The 10,716-nt window shown below is 38.7% G+C and overlaps 1 long non-coding RNA gene across 1 annotated transcript; it reads right to left on the reverse strand.

Moving 5' to 3' along the window:
- Nucleotides 1-1,776: 1,776 nt before the first annotated feature.
- LOC137617837 (uncharacterized) lies at nucleotides 1,777-7,198 on the reverse strand. The gene is made up of 3 exons (XR_011039679.1): nucleotides 6,754-7,198; nucleotides 6,362-6,552; nucleotides 1,777-1,916 (listed from the first exon to the last, which is right to left on the reverse strand). It is a non-coding gene; the product is annotated as an uncharacterized lncRNA (long non-coding RNA).
- Nucleotides 7,199-10,716: the final 3,518 nt, after the last annotated feature.

A 10,716-nucleotide genomic window follows, 5' to 3' on the forward strand; every position in this document is an offset into this window, starting at 1 on the left:
TGGTTCCTTTCAAGGATCCTCTAAACGCTCCTTCAGAGGTAGGGGCAACAAAGGTGGATGTGGCCGAGGAGGCAAGTCCTCCAACCAGCACTCCAAGTGAGATGCTGCCTATAGGAGGGAGACTTCTCCACTTCTGGGATTGTTGGACCTTCAATCCCTGGGCCCACAGCCTAATCAAGAAAGGAGTAGGGTGAAGTTGGAGCTCAACTCCACCAAACTTCCTTCAATTCTTCCAACACTCAACCCCCATACTGGAAGAATATGTTCAGGAACTCTTGAACAAAAGAGTTATATGGAAGGCAAAGTCCATTAGATTTCAAGGAAGGCTATTCTGTGTTCCGAAGAAGGATTCGGAAAAGCTCAGAGTCATTCTGGACTTATCACCACTCAACAAGTTCATAGTTGTATGCTCAGGTACCAGATAAAAACTCAGCTTGTCGTAAAACGTTTAATTTCGACCTGTAACACTATAAAAGTCAGAAAAACATACCCATTTTTTTTTTTTTTTTTTACGTATCACCTTAGCAGAAACATTAATCCTTATCACCATATGAACAAACATATATAATTTCTCACAAATAATTATCATAACAATAATGTCATCACACAATCACCGTTACCAACAAGTTAAAAGATAAGTAACAATTAACTGCAAAAAGTCACTTACAACAATGCCTCCTCTCTGATACCCAGCAGATTTCTCGTGCATTAAATATCGGCTAATTTCTTCTATCAGCTCTTACGTTAACACATCCTAAAATACAACATTACTACAATATAGTAGAGGAACAATGTCAAAATGCCGATAAGACTATTCAACCGAAACATATCCATAATTTACAAATCGCATTACACAAACAATAGCATACCCTAAAGAACACAAGCTACATATCAACACCATTTGCTTGCATGAGTGCACAGCTGCACTCCTCAGCAACTTCGCACGAACAGTTGGTTACGTGCACAACCTCCACCTGCCAGTCACTGGCCACGTCGACAGTCGACAGTACCACTGCCCACCGTCACAATTTTACACTGTCGTCAGTGAGCATGCGCAAACTTCACAAAACTTGAACATTACTAAAATACTTAAAAATAATTATTAGTGTTTAACTAATAATACACTCCCGCCTCCTTTATTGTTCTTCAACGGGTAGCAATACCACCAACTTGTGAACCGATCTCTTGATAACTGTGTCACTTTGTCCCTTATATTTTCCTGGTCTTTGTATTTTGTATCTAATGCTTACATCTCTCACCTTATTGTCTCTGCCTGTTTCTGTATCTACAACCTGCCCCATTTTCCATTTTCCTCGCACAACATTTGTGTCTTTAATCAGAACAATATCACCAGGTTGTACATTTCTTTTATCTGTGTGCCATTTTTGCCTTACAATGAGTGTAGGGAAATAATCTCTCTGCCACTTACGCCAAAAGGTGTCGACAACATTTTGTATAAAGTTCAACCTTTTCTTGGTGTCACCTGATGTAGACCATGAACCAGATGGTACTTTATTACTTGCTCTACCCAAAAGTAAATCGTTCGGACACAAATATGTTCCTAATTCTACATCCATACCAGGTTTTATTCCAATAGGCCTTTCATTCATTAAGTTTGCTATTTCAAAAAATGTTGTCTGCAAATCACTAAATGTCAAGAAGGTAGTTCCTATGAGCATTGACAGAGACCTTTTTACAGACTTAATTAAGGCCTCACTTACCCCATTCTGCCATGCAGCATCAGCAGACCGATTAAATTTCCATTTCAAGCCTTCCTTTGCTCCAAATTCAGTGATCTCGTGTATGTTCCAGTTGTTATCACTCTTAAGTTCTTTACTTGCTGATACCAATTGTGAGCCTAAGTCAGAGTGTACAGTATCAGGATAGCCATGAACCGCTGTAAATCTTCTGAAACACTTTAAAAAACTATAAGTATCATATCCATCTACAACATCAATATACACGGCACATGTAACAATACAATTGAATATAACACCATAAGCTTTACCAGTTGTCCTTTTCTTTACATTATCTTTGATTTGAAAATGTCCAAAAATATCCACAGCAGTGTGATAGAATGCTGGACAAGGACTCATTCTTTCATCAGAAATCTGACCCATTCTTTGACCTTCAACTTTGGCATCCAGTTTCCTGCAAAGAATACAACCTCTCTTTATCGATCTTATGATTTTACGTGCTGAAGGAACCCAAAATTTAGACTGAAGCTTACATAGTGTAACATCAACTCCAGCATGATCCAACCTGTGTAAATAACTAATGTACAAGACTGTAAATGGATGCTTACCAGGTAATAGAATGAAGCTATCTTGGTTCTAATTATGTTTCAACCATCTTTCCATTCTTTCTCCTACCATAATTGTACCATCTTCAGCTTGAAATGGTCCTAATCTTTGAAAACATTTTTTCCAGTTCTCAGGAAGACTTTTTTGTGCTTGCATAATCCAAAACCTCTCAGCTTCCTTAAGTGATCTAGGTTTAAGTTTCTTTAGAACACCCTTAAAAGATTTCACCTTAACAATGTTAAATATCCTAGCAGTGACTGCAATTAACATATTATAGTTGTTGAATTTCGACGCATCAATTATGGTTTCTTCATGAACAGAGTATTGTGCAAGATTAACATGAATTCTCTCAGGTAACTCACAATTCACCGATTGACTGATAGGCCACACTTCTAAAGGAAGGACCATGAACTCTGGACCATATTTCCATGAATAGACAACTGCAACATTTAAAGGGTCCTGGGGTCTGGTCAATAGATCAGCAGGGTTTAATCCAGAAGCAATCCACCACCATTCATTTGGGTCACTTTTTGATTGAACTTCTGCTATTCTAGTGGCTACGAAAGTTCCAAAGCCATGAGATTCCTTTTGGATTTGTGCTCTAACAATGGAGGAATCTGTTATGTGCATTACCGAACTAAATTTATATGTCATTTCATCTTCAATGGCTTTACGCATCCTGCACGCTATAACAGCTCCACACAATTCAAGCCTTGGAATAGATAACTGTCTACTAGGGGCTATCCTACTCTTTGCCACAATGAGCCTGCTCTCAAATGCACCAGACTCTAACTCCCACCTAGCATATGCAACAGCACCATAAGCATTTGTTGAACTATCACTGAAAATAACAAGTAAAGGCAATCCTTTGGCTGAGGTTGGCTTAACATTCCTTTCAAAATACAGAGTTTCAGTGCCAAATAACTCACAAAAATATGACACCCATTGTTCTTTTAAATAGGAAGGCAAGGGATCGTCCCATCCTAATTTAAAGTCACATTTCACAGTGTCTCGTAGCAAAATCTTTGCTTTTAGTGTGAATGGAAGCAAAAACCCCAGTGGGTCGTAAACAGAACACATCTGACTGACGACAACCCTTTTTGTTAAAACTGAAGGTATATTTTCAACGAAATTCAACTTGTTTAAGACTGGTTCTGTTCTTACACCCTTATATTTTGGAGAGAAATTTAACTTAGTTTTAAAATAAAACACATCCTTATTGCATTGCCAGTTAAGGCCAAGTATTCTTTCATTACTATTCTGGGACACTTCAAAGTCAGAATGCTCATTATCTCCAGTAATGGTCCATCGTTTAATTTTAAAACTGCCTTTAGAGAGTACATTTTCAATATCTCTAATTAGGCTAAATGCCTCAGCTTTACTCTCAACAGAATGGATTATGTCATCTACATAGGAATTAGTCATTATCACACGTGATGCTTCTGGGAAGTCTTTTACCGACAATTCTGCAGTATGTCTGAGAGCTAACATTGCAATAATTCCCGAGGGCCTATCCCCGAAACCCATGCATGTCATTACATAGTGATCAGGTTTGTGATTACTTTGCAAATTTCTCCAAACAAATCTATGTACATGTTGTTCTAATTCTGGAAGCTTAATGCAATTATACATTTTGCTTATGTCACCGGCTATGCCTATAGCCTTTTCCCGAAATCTTAGTAATATACCAAACATTGAGTTCAAAATATTAGGGCCCTTTGCCCAAAAACTATTTAGAGACTGGCCCATATACTTTGCCGATGAATCAAAAACAATTCTCAATGGGGTTGATATAGATCCTGGTTTTAACACTTCATGATGTTGAATGTATGTGACAGGACCAACATAGTTTTTAACCTCTTCATCGGATAACTTTCGAATTACATTGCGCTTTGTCATGTCAAGTATCTGGTCATTATAAGCTTGAGCATAGTCTGAACCCAGTTTCATCAATCTTTTCTCTGTGCCTTTCAGTCTAGCAACAGCTACAGATACATTATTTTGCAACAGTTTGGGATCCTTAGTCCATGGAAATTTAGCAGACCATTCTTTTCTGTCCGGGTAATACATCAACCCACTTTCAATAAGAGCCAGCTCCTTTTCCTCTTTTATACTATAATTGCCATTGCCTGTTGCACATTTCCCACAACGACAACTACCACATCTGGGATTACAATCAGTTCCTAAGTGTTCAATGGTGAAGAAATAATTTATCTGTGCTGTAATATCAATTACGGGTTCTACAGATATATCATAGTCGGATATTGTACTGGAAACATGATTAATGCTAATGCCTGGATTACTCCTAAACACTGATAAGGTAACAATGTCGGGATGACTGCCATACACACACATTCCAAGCTGTGATTCCCTGAGCTGTAAATTTTCAGCCACAGTTTCCTTAACTGTTGGAATTAAAGAGCAATAATCAGAACCAATTAGGAGATCTATTTTCCCATAAGGTCTATCTAATGCACATACATTAACACCCTTGAATAAATGTTTCACTTTTGATAAATCTACCTTACCGACTTGAGATGTAATGTCATCGATTCCATAAGCAGTAACATTGACATCAATCCCATCCTTGTCGGTTAAAACCAGATCATACTCTTTACTACTGTATGTCACAGTTTTGTCGCCCAATTTAGTCACAGCTAATCTGACACATTTTCCTTTCAGTCCCAATGCCTTAGCCACATCATTTCTGATCATTGTTATATCAGCTCCCGAGTCAAATAAAGTTTGTAACTCCTGATTACCACACTTGATCTTGTTAACCATAAATAAAACACCGTTTCTTTTCAGACTTACTAAGGAATTTCCTGTTATGAATCCCTCATGTATAATAGTATGATGAAGTTTCCCACAAGATTCATTGTTAACATCTACAGTATTACATCTGGACTTCTTTAGACATTTTCTTGCTATGTGAACACCTTTAAGGCAATTGAAGCAAATACCTTTCTTCTTTACACTCTCCATTCTGTCATTGATACTCAAGTTCTGGAAAGTTGTACAGTCTAAGATATCATGTCCATCTGAGCCATGATACCAGCACCTATGCAGCCTTGTGTTGTCACTGATCTTATTCCTGTTCCGTTCAGCATTTTCATCTGTAATTTTAGTGAAAAGGTCAGTGATATTTGTAATAGCATTTTCAAGTCCTGCTATCCTTTCCATTACATCTGACTCTCTTCCTTGCTTTGTACTACGCTGATCTTCATAAGTGCAGGTATAATTCACTTTAGCCTTAATATTATTATTGCTTCTAATAATAGCATTAAGATATTTCAATGATTTCTTTTCACTCAAAAGGTATTCCAACAACTTTCCGAATAGGTCACGATTACCTACACACTCTGCTAACTTAACCCATTCACGCTTCTGAGTAGGTGGTAATAGTTTTTCTATCTGGCTAGTCATGTTAGCAGTATTTAATTCTGAAGCCAAATTCATTTGGTCTAAGTAAAGATAGCATTGCTCAATCTTATCAACCATCCTAATGAAACTCTCACTATCCCCATCGGAAATAGGTTTAATTGACCTTATGTCCTCTACTACTACATCAATAATGGTTCTGCTGTTCCCAAAAGTTTCATCTAATCGCTCAAACATTTTATCGAAGTCATGATCTGCACAACGAACTGTATCCAAGGCCTCTCCTGAGAGACACTGTCTTAGCACAAAGGGATCTTTCCCATAATTTGATTGCATTAGTCTAAAAAAATCTCTCTTGAAATTGCTATAATCTCTCACATCTCCGTGAAACCTGGGCACATCAATCGGTTTTACTTTTAAAACTTTTTTCACCTGCATTTCGTCTTTAACTTTCACAAATATCACATGAGCTGCACACTTTCTATCTTCTAATGCTTTGATATAAACGTTAGCCTCCTCTATCAATTGAGCATCACAGTTCTCATCTAATAAATTGCAATACTGTTCATTAGCTAGTTCAACTTCATCATAAGACTTAACAACACTCTCGTATCTTTCTTCTAAAATTTCTAATGCCATTTGATCTAACATATACTCATGAAACTTATAAAGCTTACGTGTTAGTTTTGCCTTTGCGGTTCCCCTCCGCTGTTTGGCCTTCTTCTGTGCTTCCAGTGACATCCTAGCACTATCATTTTCCCCCGTGAAGCTGCCGTTTTTCCCTTCATCTGTCATGATGAATGTTGTCGAAATGTATGCTCAGGTACCAGATAAAAACTCAGCTTGTCGTAAAACGTTTAATTTCGACCTGTAACATTATAAAAGTCAGAATAACATACCCATTTTTTTTTTTACGTATCACCTTAGCAGAAACATTAATCCTTATCACCATATGAACAAACATATATAATTTCTCACAAATAATTATCATAACAATAATGTCATCACTCAATCACCGTTACCAACAAGTTAAAAGATAAGTAACAATTAACTGCAAAAAGTCACTTACAACAATGCCTCCTCTCTGATACCCAGCAGATTTCTCGTGCATTAAATATCGGCTAATTTCTTCTATCAGCTCTTACGTTAACACATCCTAAAATACAACATTACTACAATATAGTAGAGGAACAATGTCAAAATGCCGATAAGACTATTCAACCGAAACATATCCATAATTTACAAATCTCATTACACAAACAATAGCATACCTTAAAGAACACAAGCTACATATCAACACCATTTGCTTGCATGAGTGCACAGCTGCACTCCTCAGCAACTACGCACGAACAGTTGGTTACGTGCACAACCTCCACCTGCCAGTCACTGGCCACGTCGACAGTCGACAGTACCACTGCCCACCGTCACAATTTTACACTGTCGTCAGTGAGCATGCGCAAACTTCACAAAACTTGAACATTACTAAAATACTTAAAAATAATTATTAGTGTTTAACTAATAATACAATAGTGAACCACAAGATCAGAATGTTGACGCTTCAGCACATAAGGACCCTTTTGCCCAAACAGGCATTAACAGTCTCTATAGACATGACGAATGCATACTGGCATGTTCCAATCAACCGTCAAGTTTCCTCCTACCTAGGGTTCAAACTACAAAAAAGAAAGTACGTTTTCAGAGCCATGCCCTTCAGCCTAAACATAGCCCCAAGGGTATTCGCAAAGCTTGTCAATGCAGTCATTCATCAACTACGCCTGAAAGGAATCCAGGTGGTAGCCTACCTGGACTATTGGCTGGTGTGGGCAGCATCCGAGGAAGAATGCATGCAAGCCTCAAAGGAAGTGATCCAGTTCTTGGAAGACTTAGGATTCAAGATCAACTTGAAAAAGTATCGGCTTTCTCCAGCTCAAAAGTTCCAATGGCTGGGTGTCCACTGGGACCTAGTCACACTGCCTTTCCATTCCATCAAAGAAGAGGAAAGAGATAGCAGGATCTGTCAAAAGATTCCTTCAATCAGACAGAATATCAAGAAGGCAACAGGAGAGAGTGTTGGGGTCCCTCCAGTTTGCCTCAGTGACAGATCCAGTATTGAGAGCACAATTAAAAGATACATCAGGAGTTTGGAGAAAATACGCATCAAACTCTCGAAGAGATCTACAAAGATCGATTCCAAGAACCTAAGAAACAAGGTACCCTTGAAACCATCTCCTCCAGCAGTCACCGTTCATACGGATGCCTCGAAGGAGGGGTGGGGAGGTCATTCTCACCATCGGAAAGTCCAAGGCACCTGGTCTCCCCTCTTTAAGTCCTTCCACATCAATTTTCTGGAAGCCATGGCAGTTTTTCTATCTCTGAAAAAACTGAAACTTCGCTGTTCAATCCACTTCCTTTTGGTTCTAGACAGCGAAGTAGTAATGAGATGCCTAAATCGACAAGGCTTGAGATCGCCTCACATAAATCAAGTGATATTGGCCATCCTTCGTCTAGCCAAAAAGAAGAGATGGCACTTGCATGAAGCTGATCCCGTTGCCGGAACCAGTTCTGACTCAGCAAGTGCAGAAATTGACTGTCTCTGCTTCATCAGAGAAAACTCAGAACCTTCATCTCATGATTTTCTCGCCCTAGCGGTCAAGAAACGGTTTGGGACTTCTAGAGAGAGTATTAACTTCTCAGAAGAATACAAGTCAAAGTCAACAAGAAGACAATATGGGTCTTCCTGGAAGAAATGGGTGGCCTTTGTCAAGGTGAAGAATCCTGAGGAGATATCTACGGATATCTGCTTGTCCTTGTTCATCCATCTGCATGAACAAGGTTTAGCAGCTAATACGATTACTACATGTAAATCCGCCTTAGCCAGACCAATACTATACGCCTTCCAGGTTGACTTCTCTAATGAAATCTTCAACAAGATTCCTAAAGCCTGCGCTAAACTTCGGCCGGCAGCTCCTCCAAAGCGCATTTCATGGTCTTTGGATAAAGTTCTTCACTTAGCTCAACCCTGAGCAATGAAGATTGCTTGCTGAAAGACTTGACCCAAAAGGTGATATTCTTATTTGCACTATCCTCAGGAGCCAGAGTTAGCGAAATAGTGGCCCTCTCGAGGGATGATGGCCACATTCAGTTCACAGACACTGGAGAACTGAACCTCTTTCTGGACCCGTCGTTTCTTGCACAGAATGAGCTGCCCACTAAAAGATGGGGTCCCTGGAGAATCTGCCCTCTGAAGGAAGAAGCATCCCTCTGCCCAGTGGATTGCTTAAAGGTCTATCTTCGTAAAACTTCAGACTTTAAGGGAGGTCAGCTTTTTAGGGGAGAGACTTCTGGTTCAACGTTATCCTACAGATAATGGCGAAAATCACCTATTTTATACGCAGAGCGGATCCAGACAGTACACCCGCAGGTCATGATTCGAGAAAAGTTGCCTCGTCTCTAAATTTCTTTCAGACAATGTCGTTTGAAAAGCCTGCGTGCTTACACTAGTTGGAAGTCTTCCAGAGTTTTCTTCAAGCACTACGCGAAGCAATTACAAGAAATAAAATTTAATGTGGTAGCGGCAGGCAGTGTTATAAAACCTGCCGCTTGATTACTGCGAAGAACAGTGCACTAATTGGGGCTTTTAGTGAAGGGTGTACATGATAGACTTTTAAGGTATATCATGTTGAGTATTGTGTTTAAGAAGACACTATAGACTGTTCTATCTATACAGGTGACATCAAGCATAATAAGCTGACACAAGGGCCAGGCATTCTTATATGCACAGTGTTCCTAGTAATAACAGCATACATAGTGAAATCTTATATTTCCCTTTGAGTGGCTAATGTTTCGTTTTCAGGTGAAACTTATTTATTTTCTGTTACTACCGTTTATGCTTTTAAGCAGAATTGTTCAGCGTAAGATGTAATTGATTACAACCATGATTTCTATTTTTGTAATAAATGATAGAAGGAATCTTTGCGTCTCTTTCGCCTCAAAGATTCGAATTTATGTATAAATCTGAGCATCCTTGATTCTCTTAATATTTAAGGAAATATTGGGGAACTATGGTTTCTACCATTCCAAGCAAACAGGTAAGAACTGATTGTACTAACTGTTTATCTTACTGATTTAAGGTTTCCTACAAACCTGTCTGTCTATTTATATCCAGATTTAGGGAGGATTCAGTAACCTATACAGGACTATACCATCTAAGTACAAACTATGCTTTACGTATATAATGACACTAATATACATACTGTTTGCTAGATTGTTCCTTGAACTCACAATCCTCGGGTTTTTTCCTAAAGTCTACCTAGACTTTTCCCTGTAGATGACGGGAAGAACTGACATATTTTATGATCAGTTAATTGATGTATAACGGTAACATCAAGTATCTCTGGTCAAGTAGACCAAATAGGAAATATTTATCTCGAGATAATGGCACTATTGAAAATCCACAGATACATTAATGCTCTGGTAAACTTCCATCAGGAGGACATGACCTGAGCCCCAAAAACGAGAGAGAGAGAGGAGAGAGAGAGGGAGAGAGAGAGAGAGAGAGAGAGAGAGAGAGAGGAGAGGAGAGGAGGGGGGGAGAGAGATGCTTTTATTAATGTATTCATCAGTAATTTCAATATACTCGAATCTCTCTCTCTCTCTCTCTCTCTCTCTCTCTCTCTCTCTCTCTCTCTCTCTCTCTCTCTCTCTGTTAATCATTTTATTTTGTTAAAAAGATATATCAAAAGAAATCTCAAAAATCAAATAAGTAAAACCCGTAGAATGGTTTTTTCGGACATAAAACAGGTTCATGTCGAGATGATTAGGAAAAGGGGTTATGTCAGTTTGCAACGTCTGACTTTTCCAATTAGTTATTACAACGTATAGATATCGTTTAAGAAATTGATCAAAACAAAATAGCAAAACTTCTTAGATAAGGCTTTACACTAAATCTCTCTCTCTCTCTCTCTCTCTCTTCTCCTCTCTCTCTCCTCATCTCTTCTCCTCTCTCTCTGAAAAAAAAAATCAGCTAGAATCA

This window comes from Palaemon carinicauda, chromosome 24, assembly GCF_036898095.1.
Source record: "Palaemon carinicauda isolate YSFRI2023 chromosome 24, ASM3689809v2, whole genome shotgun sequence".
Classification (NCBI taxonomy): Eukaryota; Metazoa; Arthropoda; class Malacostraca; order Decapoda; family Palaemonidae; genus Palaemon; species Palaemon carinicauda.